A 13,522-nucleotide genomic window follows, 5' to 3' on the forward strand; every position below is an offset into this window, starting at 1 on the left:
TGACAGATCACTGTTCATGCTCTGTATGAACAGACGATCTGTCTGTTCTCCCCTCAGAGAACCGGAAACTGTGTGCTTACACACACAGATCCCGGTTCTCCGTGTGTCAGCGGCAATCAACGGCGGTGATCGTGACTGCCGGGCACTTGCATCAGCTCGGGGGCACGCGCCTCCGACAACACTCGCTCGCCCCTAGTGGCCACAGGGCGAAGCGACATTACATAACGTCGTTTCACCCAGCCGTGCCATTCTGCCGCAGTACAACTGCCGCGGCTGGTCAGCAAGTGGTTAATGGTTAATACAGGTGAATATGCAGAGTAATTTTAAAAAATCTGTAATTTTTTAAAAGGATTTTTTAATGTAACGCTCGTAAATTTTAAATAAAAATATTAGCCTTTTTTAGTAATATTGGTTAATGGGATATGTCATTTGATTGTAGGTTATACGATAGATAAATTAATTATGCTAGGAGTATGAATAAATAAATGGAGGCATGTATTAAAATTATTTTATTCCTGTTTAGATTGTGCCGGGTGGAGCTTTAATCCGTGTGTGGACATTGTGTACTTTGTCAAAAAGGTGCACGCTCACACGGTGACATGCTTCCTAGTACCATTGAATCTATGTTCCGTGGTCCAGGGGAAGTGGGAGTGTCTGTAGACACAGCTGACGGCCGTAATGACACCTGAAGGGTTGCTATGGCAACATTAGCATATATAAATGATTAGGGGAGTCAGCCCGCCCATCTACTGATGAAGTTCAATCAGAGGGCGACACTAGTATAGAGGGGTGGAGCCGAGCCCGTGATGTCACACAGTCATCGTGAGTCCATGGTAGTGGTGAACGAGTGGACGTACCTTCTTATGCTGTTTTTATCCTTGGATCCTGTAAGTGTTCCTAATTTTGGGTCCGTTTTTAATAAAGTAACAAACAGAGAGCACTATGGAGTTTATGTTAGTTATTGCATGTAACGATCGATTTGAGAGAGAAGTGGAGCTGCTGAGCTGTAAGCAGTGAGGAAAGGAGAAACTGTCTTGATTTAAACTCTGTGAAACTGTCAGGGTGAGCATTCTGCTTGGAGAGCGTAGGAGGATCAGCTGTTGTGGTGTGGAGGAGAGAGATCCTGGAGGAGAGGAAAGTGACCATTATATGAGTTTTTTAGTCATCTGTGAGGAGAGCAGGCAATTTGGCTGGTGAAGGATTCACAAGTATTGATCTCAGGACAGATAAGCACAGCGGTGGATTGTTTTATACACTGTGATAAATGAACTATTTTTTCAATAATAGATGTTATACACATATGGACTGATTTCACTGGGATATCAATCATTCTTTTGAATATATAAAGGTGAATTATTAAATTTTTTAAAAAAAAAGGTTTTTTATATAAGTATGTAAATGTCATACGGCGCTGCACTATAAGGAAATAATTATTCCAGACAACGATTTCATAAAAATTTCTCATTGTTATCAATCAGTGAAGTTGTATCAGCTGGTATATGAAAATAGGGAGTCCCTAACCAAGCAGAGTAAAATAGCATACAACACTTTTAGCTTTTGCAAATGCTGTTTAATTCTCTGGAACATTTTTACACTCCTACAGATGTGAAGATTGACACCCTGGATTCTGTATATAAATTCTCTAGCTTTGAACTCCCAGACTTAGATATGGGGTAGGAGTGTAAAGCATCACTTAGTAGGCTGAAAATCCCCCCCTTTTTTTCCCTATCTGCCCCACAATGTTCGTTCAGTCTATGCTTTCCTCCCTCCCTTTAAATTTTAAAATATGGACCAGGACAGGGAAGACTTCACCTCATCTTATTATACACCCTGTAGGAATTTTTTTGCCACTGCATTAGTCTACAATACTTTGCTCTTTGTCCTATGATATGTTCCATTTTCTCTGTTATGTAGATTGACTTTGTCATAGGACTTGTGATTGAATGTTTATGGTCTCTTATGGTCTAAATAAATAGTTTATAAAAAAATTCTGATATCTTTACACCTTTATTTGTAATATCCTCAAGGCAGAGTGTTCACTGTAGAATGGTATAGCCATCCTGATAATTAATTATTCTGGCCATGATTGATCTTGGCATTCCTCCAGATAAAGGGGGAGGCATGTCGGAAAAACACAATTATTTCCCAAACATAGAGATAAGCCATCTCTCAACGTATTCAATATATTATCTCCTTCAACCTTTTCCATAACTCCAGCAATTCTAATGTTATTCTGACCCAATCTTTTTTTCATTGTCATCCATTTTATTGATATTAGCATTAGAGGTCGACCGATATGGGTTTTTCTCTGGCCGATGCTGATATTTAGAAATCGCGGTGGCCAATGGCCGATATGTGATGCCGATATATTTGGCCGATTTTTTTTTTTTCTTTTTTTCCTTCATCTCATAAAATCTAACAGTTAGACCCCTTTCACAGTGGGGCGTTTGTCAGGCGCTTTTGGGCTAAAAATAGCGCCTGCAAAGTGCCTGTAAAATGGCTCCCCTGCAGTCTCATGCCCCGTACACATGGTCGGATTTTCCGATGGAAAATGTCCGATCGGAGCGTGTTGTTGGAAATTCCGACCGTGTGTGGGCTCCATCGGACATTTTCCATCGGATTTTCCAACACACAAAGTTTGAGAGCAGGCTATAACATTTTCCGACAACAAAATCCGTTGTCGGAAATTCCGATCGTGTGTACACAAATCCGACGGACAAAGTGCCACGCATGCTCAGAATAAATAATGAGATGAAAGCTATTGGCCACTGCCCCATTTATAGTCCTGACGTACGTGTTTTGCTTCACCTCGTTCAGAACGATCGGATTTTCCGACAACTTTGTGTGACCGTGTGTATGCAAGACAAGTTTGAGCCAACATCCGTCGAAAAAAATCCTAGGATTTTGTTGTCGGAATGTCCAAACAAAGTCCAACCGTGTGTACGGGGCATTAGTGTGATATCCTGAGTGCTGTCACACTGAGGCGATGCGCTGGCAGGATGTAAAAAAAAGTCCTGCAAACAGCATCTTTGGAGCGGTGTATACCGCTGCTCCACCACTCCTGCCCATTGAAATGAATGCGCACCGCTGCCGAAGCGCCTGCAAAGCGTTTTGGCAGCGGCGCTTCAGGGGCGCATTTAACTCCTTCCTCGGCCGCTAGCTGGGTTATAAGCGCCCCGCTAGCAGCCGAATAGCGCCTCTAAAATGATGGTAAAGCACCACTAAAACTAGCAGCGTTTTACCATCAAGGCATGCCCGCTCCAGTGTGAAAGCAGCCTTAAGTAATAAGTGATACAGAAAACTTTTTACATTTAAACATTTATTAAACAAAACAAACCTCCAATCAGTTCACTTGTATGTATAATTTAGATAACAAAAAAAAAAAAAATATCTTAAATATTAAATACACAAAAACAGGTAATCAAAACTTTTGGACGAAAAAAATGGGCTAACTTTACTGCTTAGTTTTTTTTTTTTAATTCATTAGTGTAAAAATTGCGTTTGAAAGACCGCTGCGCAAATACCGTGTGATATAAAATATTGCAACAACCACCATTTTATTCCCTAGGGTCTCTGCTAAAAAAATATATATATATAATGTTTGGGGGTTCTAAGTGATTTTCTAGCAGCAAATACAGGATTTTTACTTGTAAGCAACAAGTGTCAGAAAAGATTTAGTCTTTAAATGGTTAAACCGAGAGCTTCTACACACTGAGCTCAGTTCATTGATAAAAGAACCTGAAGAGATACAATGTTTCTTCTTATCAGATTTGGCAGGCTGCCCAGAGGAGGAGAGAATCCTCTCCACAGATAACTTCAGGCAACTTGCATTGACTTCTATTACAGAAGTCATTTGCAAGTCACGGCTGAAGTTATAATCGGCCTTTTTTATCAGCACAATCGGCTGATGCCGAATAAGTAAAAAACGCCAAATATCGGCCGATATATCGGCTGGCCGATTGGTTATTAAGGACGCTGCAACCGTCTTCCTGGCCCTGCTCCTTAACAACAGCTTTTACTGCGCTCTGATTGGGCAAAGCTTTGCCAAAAAACAGGGCGCAGAATTCACTGTGCAATGCGCAGTGCATTGCAGGGCGTTTGGTGGGGTGAACACCCGCCAAACACCCTGCAATTTCAGGTGTTCCCCGAATGGGGCGAGCAGCTAATGTTTGGCCCAAACTCATGCTCGGCTGAAACGTTCACCCAATACTACTGGGCACACCTCCCCATCTCTCAACCCTCACTTTCTGCTAGAAGCACTATCTTATAGTATCTTTTCACAGTGATTTTGTAACTTCAAAATTCTAATTTTTACCAGCTGGTAGGTTCTCACTTTGTCATAAAGATATTACACAATAGGTCATATGCATATTATTTTTACCAGCATTGTTTAATATATAGCATGGGGCTGGAAGCTGGTTTTGAAAGCTGCAGCTATAAAATTAATACTAACTCTTAAATAAAATAAAAATAAAGTTTTTTTTTTTAAACTTAACAATCGAGTTATCTAAACTGCACTAGATGGAAAAAAACAAATATAATGACCTGTTAACAAAATCCATCCATATGTTCTCAAGATAAATGTTGCTATAATTTTCACACTGACATTAGAGCTGTAGCAGAACTTTAATAATAATGTCTGGGGAAAATAATTTATTAACCACTTGAAGACCAGCATGTTAAACCCCTTTCCTGTTCAGGCCATTTGTCAGTTTTCAGTACTGTGACACTTTAACAATTACTTGGTCATGCAACATTGTACCCAAATTATTTTTTATATATATTTTTTAGACAGAACCTTCTTTTGGTGTTATTTAACCACTTCTTGCCCAGTCTATTGTCAAATGATGGCTGGAGGGAGATTTGTCATTCTAGGTGGATGTCACATGACGTCTTCCTGGAATGGGCCACGCTCTGGCCTGATCTGCCACCGGCTATGTCCACTGGACAAAGCCAATGACTGATCAGTGTACCACCCCAGTGCTGGTACCATTTGATTGCTGTGACCAATCACAGCAGATCACATGACATTTGTAAACAATGGATGGCTTCCTTTAATGCCATTCATTAGGTACAATTGTGTGCACAGCTAATTACAACAAAACAAACTGAATTAATTGGTTTCATTCAGTAAAAATGGTTGCTTAAACGAGTAAAATTCACTTGGATCACTACAATAGTAATCGGATCACTACAGTGGTAACACTGTATTGTTCTGGTCACAGTGTGTGTTAAAAAAATTGTTTTAAAAAAAATGTAATAAAAAGATTTTTTTTTTTAAATTATGAAAAAATGTCTTTTTTTTTTTTTTTTTTACATGCTGTCACCAGTCAGTGTCCCTGATCACCACCACATCTGTTGTACGATAATGCTGTATTGCACTGGTGACAGTATGTAAAAAAAATTTAAAAAACTTCAAAAAAAAATTGCCATGCCTCTTAGGCCAGACCCATTTTTCCTATGCCCTCATGTGTCCTTTGGATGGCCCAGTTTGTTCAATGCATTTTTATTCTTGGATCCTTTGAAAATATTTGATTCAACAACCATCATTAACAGTGTACAGAGAGGACTTATATAATACAGGTTATTTTGCACTTATAAAAAAGAAAGCATTAATAGGACATTTTGTGGCATTTATTGAATTTGCTATTTTTCCCCACAGCTTAGCATAACAGATAAACAAGCCTTTTCATACTGGAAAGCGAGCAATTTTCTAAATGAGATATTGATTTTTTTGCATCTCTTGATTTTGTCTTTTTCGTGTTTCCTTATAGATAACCCTTGTTTAAAAGCCTTACTCGTGCCCAAAACTGACGACACCTGCATCATTTCTCCATGTTTTCTTGCTTTTAAAGAAAATATTTTAATTTGCATTTTTGGCAGTGTTTAATTTACATACGTATATCTATAAACACATTTTAATGCTAACTTCTTTTATTAAATTATATAATAACTACATATACACTGCAGTTTTATTCTGAAAGAATATAGTGAAAACTCAATGGACATCTAAAAAATGGCATATTTCGAGGAATCACTAGTTAAATCAATGAAGGGTTCTTCATAGGTGAATCTAATCTTTTGACTTAATTTGCACTTCTTGCAAGTATAAAAGAACAGAATAATTTCCTTGAATGAAAAGTGAGAGAAATCTACTAATTAGAATATAATTATATATTATACATGATCTATTGCAGAAAATCTATTCCGTCAGTCCTACCAGGCAGTTTAAAGGGAATTTCCAATTTCAAAAGAAAATTCCTATTTTCTGTTGTGTTGTCCACAGTCGTACACTGTTTGATTGAAGGTCAACTAATATGTCGTTGTGCTCCACACCATGGATGGATTCTAGAGGGATGCCTCCCTCTTGCCTACTGCAATATAGAAGAATTATAAGCAGATGAAGTAGTTTTGTGATACCCCAATTGATTCTGAGCAGATTCAATCCCCTTTATTTTCTTATTCCCACATTATCTCTCAATTTGAATAGACATAGACTATATGCTTGCTCAGTAAACTATTCACAGCATGTATGTCTTGTAACTCAAATAGATATACTGTATATTATTACTTTTACATGCTCAGAAGAAATTTATTTGCCTGTGTTTTGCCCAATGCAAAGCAACAGGTACCCCTAAATGCCAGCCCTCCACCTAATTTTACTTAACTGCCCTTGAAGAGAAGAATCCCAGCATAAGCTCCGAGTCACTCTGTTTGAAGATAGCATGGAGCTAAGGATCCCCTTTCTCTGTTTTATCCTTTGTGATAGCACAGAGCTCTGACAATTGGTTTCTCGGCCACCATACATTGCATAGTGGATGAAAGAGGAAAGAGTTACATGCATCGCATACTCTGAAGTACTGGGTATTTTTCTTCCCTCTGAACAGCCAAACAGAGTGTAGGGTGGATTAGTATATATATAATTTTGGGGGAGCAAAGCATCTGTTCACTTTTAAGCTGTTACTTGTCAAACTGGGTATGATCAACTAAGTCATGAGCACTTTGCTAATTATATTTACAATTATCATCAGTTCTAAAATCAATTTTTTTTTAATATGGAATACCATAATAATTAGGTGTTGTGCTTCTTTTTTGTTGTTGTTTTAAAGAGATTTATCTTGCAGATAAACAGGGAGCCTGTGCATTTAGGTAAAAATATGGCTTTAATGGTACTGAGGACATATTTGTGTTCCATTGGGTTATTGTCACTCTATGCATTTGGCTTCCGTGTAGCTTTATAATTGATAAACAAACTGAAAATGTTCTATAGAGCCATTCACATCCAGAACCTACTTGGTCATGGCAATGTCAAAGGAAAAGGTACATAAGCTGCACGAAGCAGACCCATGTGCATGAATTGAGATGAATGGCAGCCTTAGCTTGGACTCCAGCCAGGCCATGCCTCCAATGCATTTTGCTCTGCCCCACGGGGACCGACTTGGTCATACTTACTATATACAGTATATGTTGCTGCCACCATAGTTCCCAAAACACCTAAAAATGCTTTTCTCCATATCTGTTTGAACTTTTAAAGGACAACAGAACACACTGTACAAGGATAGTTCCTTAGTTATACATAATCTGTGGATCCCAGTATGGCACTAAGGTGGATAACACTATAACTTGGTGCTATAGCACTCCCTGTCAGACCCTAAAGGAGGTAGATAACTCTGGTAACTCAAATCATTTGAATAATTGGTTTCTTTTACATAGCTCCTGTAAAGGAAGCTGTGAAGTACAAACCCAATTTTTGCAGTACCTTGGCTGAACAGTACTTAACAGTTTCCATACTTCTGTATGATGCATTATGGATATAGAAGAAATTGTCTATTCTGTTGTCATTTTACACCAATAAGAGTTCATTTTTAGGTTTTGCAGTTTTCTTGCACGCAAAGAAAATATGTTTACTGGAAAGGTCTCTTTTTTTTCACCAAATCCAGTTCAAATGTAAGGAATAATATAAGCACAATGCAGTGCCTGTAAAGATAAAATAATTGCAATAAGCACTTTAGGAAGGTATATGTACTAGGTATGTTTATTCCTTTTTAAAAGTAGTGTGATTGTGTATGTGACTTTTCTTTTCATCAAAAAATGTAGGAGTACATTCTATGGTAGTCCATCTTTCAAGAAAATCAGTTCCAGGTCACTGCTTAGTGCTGTATCTGTCATTTACTGTTTTGCCATAGAAAGGCACTTTTTTTCCTGTTGTCTACATTTCCAAATGACAAGTGCTGACTCAAAATAGATCTCACTGCAGTCAACAGCTACTATTGTCATTTTTACCGGTACCAGTCAAGATAGTTGAGTTTAAGTGTGAATAACAAAAATATGGAACTATATTTACATCTTTCAACACCGATGCCAAATTACACCGTATTATATGTCACTATTTAGCATCTGTCATACTGTTTTAATGCTTGAAAAATATAGTTTTGCATTTTATAGGGATTTAATTAGCTTTCAATCTGAGATCGCAAGTCTCTAAATATTAGAGTTACTAAATGCTGCATGAGTGAGCTTGCTTAATTGCCAAATGGAAAGTTTGGATTTTAAAGCAGAACCCCAGGAAAAATGGATTTAGTAAAAGTTTAAAAGGCTAAAAATAAAACCTATGTAGCTCATGGCCAAAGTAAAAAAAAACTATAAATAATAAGAAAGAACTTTAAAAAACATAAAAATGAAGGAACACTATCATCATTTAAATGTTACAAAGAATATAACAGAATATGTAAAAGAATATCAAGGCCACAAAAATTCAAAACGAAGGACAGATTGCAAAGGATAGTAGGACAAACCCCAAACAACTCTTCAAATATATTAATAGTAAAAAGGGTCAGGTCTGAGCATGTAGGCCATTTACAAAATAATCTGGAGTGGGTGACTGGGGACAAAGAGAAGGAAAATGTATTAAATACCTTCTTCAGCTCTGTGTATACATAGGAACATGGGGGAGCTCATGTCCATATTGGGAAAGGTATTGACACAGCACCAAATGATCCACAATGGCTCAAAATTGATATGGTCTAGAAATATTTAGACAGAATAAAGGTGAAATAAGCACCTGGACCAGATGGCATACACCCACAGATCCTAAAAGAATTGAGATCTGTAATTTCAAAGCCATTGTCTCAAATTTTTAGGGACTCTTCAATGACAGGATCAGTACCACTGGATTAGCATGAGGCCAATGTGGTGAACAGTGTTAATTTCATCAACGAAAAAGGTTTTTGTCATCATTTTCGTCAGTGGCTTTTTTACAGTGACGAAAACAAAACTAAAAGTACAGCACATTTTCGTCAAATGACGAAAATCAGATCCGTTTTTGTTAAGGAATGAAAACGTGATGTTAATGCCAAGGTGGGACGTTTACCCTCATGAACTACTGTATTTATCGACGTATAACACAGTGCGTGCGTGTTATACGCCAATGTTTGTTTTTTACCAACAGGGGGTGGGGAACGGGCGGTCCGCCCGGATGCTACACATTGGGGGTGGTCAAGCCGGCCGCCCCGCCTCTCCTGGCCCTTGGACAGCACTGCCAGCAAAGTCTAAAGTTAGAAAAAAAAGTTAAAATCACTGCCAGCCCCTTCTCCTACACCGCTCTTCCTCCTGTGTCACTCTCATTTAAGCTGAAGCTTCTAAATACCTCAATAGCTTTGTTCTCATTGGTCACTCTCCTCCTGCTCTTCCTCCTCCTCTGAGTGTTGCTTTAGATTCGAGGAGGAGGGCGATCACATTACCATCCCTGAAACGTCAGAGGAGAGCAGTCATGTGACCGGGTCCATGCAAGAATGAAGCTATTGAGGTATATTTAGAGACTTTGATTTACAATGAGAGTGACACAGGAGGAGCTGTGTATGCAAAAGGGCTGCCAATGATTTATTCTTAACTTTAGAGTACACTGGCAGTGCTCTCCCAGGAGACTGGGGTCTCCTGGGAATTCAGGGGGGGGTGTGTATTGTGTAGAGGGTGGGGGCTGTGTACTGTGGGGGCTGTGTGCTGTATACTGTGGGGGGCTGTGTGGGGTACTGTGTATTGTGCAGAGGGTGGGGGCTGTGTGCTGTGTACTGTGGGGGGCTGTGTACTGTGGGGGCTGTGTATTGTGCAAAGGGTGGGGGGCTGTGTATTGTGCAGAGGGTGGGGGGCTGTGTATTGTGCAGAGGGTAGGGGGCTGTGTACTGTGCACATTCAATTTTAGTTGACTATAATGTACTGGAGATTTTAGTCGACTAAAATGGGACTAAAACTAAATTGGCATTTTAGTCAAAGACTATAACTAATACTAAAACACTTGCAGAAGACTAAAATGGGACTAAAACTAAAAAGCTATTTTAGTCCCAAGACTAAAACTAAATTGAAAATTGCTGCCAAAATTAACACTAGTGGTGCCTATATATCAAAGTCTTTACCAAGTAACTATAGACCTGTTAGTTTAACTTCTATAGTCGGGAAGATATTGGAGAGTTTAATAAAAGACCACATAGATGAGTTCTTGCTGGAAAAAAATATTCTAAGCAACAGACAGCATGGATTCATGAAAGACAGAAGTTGTCAAACAAATCTGATTTCTTTTTATGAGGAGGTGAGCAACACCTTGGACAGAGTAGTGGCTGTGGAAGTGGTATACTTGGATTTTGCAAAAGCGTTTGACACAGTTCCCCACACACGGCTAATGTGTAAGGTAAAATCTACAGGCTTGGAAAGATTTGTTTGTAAATGGATAGAAAACTGGCTAAAAGACCATATACAGAGAGAGTAGTGGTTAATTATTCTTACTCTGAATGGTCTAAGGCAGGGATATACAATTAGAGGACCTCCAGCTGTTGCAAAACTACAAGTCCCATCATGCCTCTGCCTCTGGGTGTCATGTTTGTGGCTGTCAGAGTCTTGCTATGCATCATGGGACTTGTAGTTCTGTAACAGCTGGAGGTCCGCTAATTGCATATCCCTGGTCTAAGGTTATCAGAGGTGTATCCCAAGGTTCAGTGTTACGACCCTTACTTTTTAATATATTTATAAATGAAAATATGTCTGGGATTAAAAGTACCATTTCTGTTTTTGCAGATGACACCAAGCTATGCTGTGGAATAACATGCTTAGATGATGTCTCCAACTTACAAGCTGACCTCAAGGCACTGTTTAACCCCTTCCCACCCATGCTATAGCCAAAAGACGGCTACAGCGTGGGCATACTTTGCTAGGTGGGCGTCCATGGACGTCCTCTTGTGATCACACTGCCCGTGCACCCCGTGAGGTGCATGGGGGGCATGTCTGTGCTTGCTGAGTCCTTCGGACCAATCACAGTGGCCCTTTTCCATGTGATCAGCTGTGTTCAATGACAGCTGATCATGGATGTGAACACAAACCAGTTATCAGCTTTCCTTTCCTCAGGCTGACAGCGTGAGGAAGGGAGAAGAGAGCCAATAATCGGCTTGTGTTAAAGGGACATCTACACTCATAATCAGGGTATTGATTATCAGTGTCCTGATTATCAGTGCAGTCCCAACAGTGCCCATCAGTGCTGCCAATCAGTGCTGATCAGTGCTGCCAATCAGTGCCCATCATGCCTCCTCATCAGTATCACATATCAGTGCCACCTACCAGTGTCCATCAGTGCAACCTACCAGTGCTCATTTGTGCCACCTATCAGTGCCCATCAATGCTACCTATTAGTGCCACCTATCAGTGCAGCCTCATCAGTGGAGCTTATTAGTGCCCATCAGTGCAGCCTCATCAACGCATGTTGGTGAAGGAGAAAAACTACCTATTTGCAAAATTTTATAACAAACTAAGACTTTTTTTTTTCTAAATTTTAGTTTTATTTTTTCATTTATTTAGCAAAAAAATAAAAACTTAGTGGTGAGTAAATTTTTCCAAAAGAAAACTCAATTTGTGTGAAAAAATGATAAATGTTTCATATGGGTACAGTGTTGCATGATCGTGCAATTGTCATTCAAAGTGGGACAGAGCTGAAAGATGAAAATTGGCCGTGGTGGGAAGGAGTGAAAGTGCCCAGTAGGCAAGTGGTTAATTGGACAACTGTGTGGCAGGTGAGGTTTAGTGTTGATAAATGTAAACCTATGCACTTGGAGGCTAAGAATATACATGCATCTTACATAGTAGGAGTACAACTGGGGGAATCAATGGTGGATCTGGGTTATTTGGTAGTTCCTAAGCAAAATCGTTTCTTGTATTAAGATAGGTATTGACTCCAGAGAGAGAGATATAATTTTACACCTGTGCAAATCATTAGTAGGACCTCATCTGGAATATGCAGTTCAGTTTTGGGTACCAGTTTACAAAAAGGATATCAGGGAACTGGAGAAAATACAGAGAAGGGCAACCAATCTGATAAGAGACATGGAGGAGTTCAGCTATGAGGAAAGATTAGAGGAACTGGCTTTATTCTTTCTTGAGAAGAGGAGATTAGGGGGGAAATAATCAACATGTGCAAATACATACTGTAAGTGGTTCATATAGTGAACTTGGTGTTATTCATTTTAAGGTCATCACAGAGCACGTAACAGGGACACTCTTTACATCTAGAGGAAAAGAGATTTAATCTCCAAATACAAAAATGTTTCTTAACGGCAAGAGCTGTGAATATGTTCTGGCCAGCTCAGTAAAATGCTTTAAAAAAGGCCTGAATATAACTGGATACTTACATTTATAGGTAAAGTTGATTCAGGGAATATTTAATTGCCTCTCAGGGGATCAGGAAAGACATCTTTCCCCTGCTGAAGCAAATTGGATTATGCTTTGCTCGTTTTTTTTTTGCCTTCCTCTGGCTCAACTGTGGGTATAGGATTGTGTGTACAAGATTATGTTATCATTATTATTATTTTTTATTTTTCCCCTTTTATTGGTTGAACTAGATGGTCTTGTGTCTTTTTTTCAACCAGACCAACTATGTAACTATGCACCTATGTAAGTGATACCCTTTATTGACTAAAAAAAAACTTAAATTGGGTGTAGTGCTATCACCAACCAAATATTTAAATCATAAATCAAAATAAATAAAACAATTGCCATCAAACACAGTCTCTATTGCATCTTCTTTTTTACACACATATGTGATCTTATGGTGCTCAGCTCAACTTTTTTTTCCACCTAGAGAGAGAAGATTGAGTATATATAGAGATCGAGCATTTACACAGCCTGTCTATAATAAAATGGTGCAATGTGCAATATAATAGTATTGGGTGCCCAGCATTGTAAAGAGTAAAGATCGAGTATACACAGTTGTTAAGTCCCAAAAAATGGCACCAAAATCGGGGCTATAAAGGAGGAGATGCAGCTTCCAATCAGTTTCCCCCTTATGATGAAGTTGCGTGTCCTGGTGACAAAACACATAGGGGTTGGAGGCTTGGATGATGTCAGCACATTTGATACGCCCATACAGGAAGTGTGGTACTGATTTTGAAAGGTAGAATGCCCGCATTTTTATATATGCTCTAATTGTGGGTGCCTTTTAAGAGCACTTTATATTGTAAGGGTTGTTTTAAAGGGTTTGGAATAAAGA

General features: G+C 39.0%; 1 protein-coding gene across 1 annotated transcript in view; it reads left to right on the forward strand.

The window, feature by feature from the left end:
- CPNE8 (copine 8) overlaps positions 1-13,522 on the forward strand; it is a 442,845-nt gene that overhangs the window by 268,033 nt on the left and 161,290 nt on the right. The gene's annotated exons all lie outside the window — the stretch shown is intronic.

The sequence above is a fragment of the Aquarana catesbeiana genome, linkage group LG03 (genome assembly GCF_042186555.1).
Source record: "Aquarana catesbeiana isolate 2022-GZ linkage group LG03, ASM4218655v1, whole genome shotgun sequence".
Classification (NCBI taxonomy): domain Eukaryota; kingdom Metazoa; phylum Chordata; class Amphibia; order Anura; family Ranidae; genus Aquarana; species Aquarana catesbeiana.